The sequence below is a fragment of the Garra rufa genome, chromosome 3 (assembly GCF_049309525.1).
Source record: "Garra rufa chromosome 3, GarRuf1.0, whole genome shotgun sequence".
NCBI lineage: Eukaryota > Metazoa > Chordata > Actinopteri > Cypriniformes > Cyprinidae > Garra > Garra rufa.
This window is the reverse complement of record NC_133363.1, coordinates 46,242,075-46,242,963: the sequence shown is the minus strand read 5'-3', so window position 1 is coordinate 46,242,963 and position 889 is coordinate 46,242,075.

Genomic DNA, 889 nt, shown 5'->3' with positions numbered 1-889 from the left:
AAATAAAGAAAATATTAATCAAAAAGCATGTGTAATTAATTGGAATCAGGAAACTTGCACAATTTAACAGTAATTTATTAAAAGTTTAACAAAAAAATAAATACATTTTAAGGCCCTATGAAATACATTTTATTTTTACCAAATTCGGTTTTTCATTCATTTTCTGGATTTCATTTAAATGCTTTTATTCAATTTTAATAACAAAAAGCTTATTAATTGATTTATTATCATTTTTCCCCCTAGAAATACTGTGTAAATATTTTCTGGTAAATATTTTTTTTTCTGGTAAATATTCCTTAGAAATAAGGTTTTAATAATAATTTTATTGTTAGTAGAAGTAGTAGTACTATCATTACATTAAGTAGTATATTTTTGTCATAGTTTCTATAAGTTAAACTAAACTTTTATTTTAACGGGTTGATGAGTAAAGAAACAGTAAAATGCTCATGGAAATGCTCATCTGTGCCACATAGTATTTCTGTGGCTTAATATTCACAGAGATGTTTTGAATTATGTGTACTGACCCACTTTTGGTTTATTTATCCAAAATTTGGCAAATTCTGTGACATTCCTAGTTATAGAGTAAATTCCATTTTTATGACTGGATTCCGCATTTTCCGCATCGCGGAAACCATAGGGCCCTACAATTGAGGATCACACATTAACAGACTTCTCAAGTTGTTATGAAAAATCAACAGACTCATGTAGAAACATGTGCTATATTTCTAGGAGGCGCATGACAAAAGAAAACAATATGTATTCTAAAATTGCCTCAAAATACCAAACATGTTTAATGTCCTCCAATTGGATTAATCAAAATTGAAAAAAAAAAAAAACAGAGTTTGTACCCTGTCAACTCTCACAATCTGCAGACTGATCTAAACTTGTC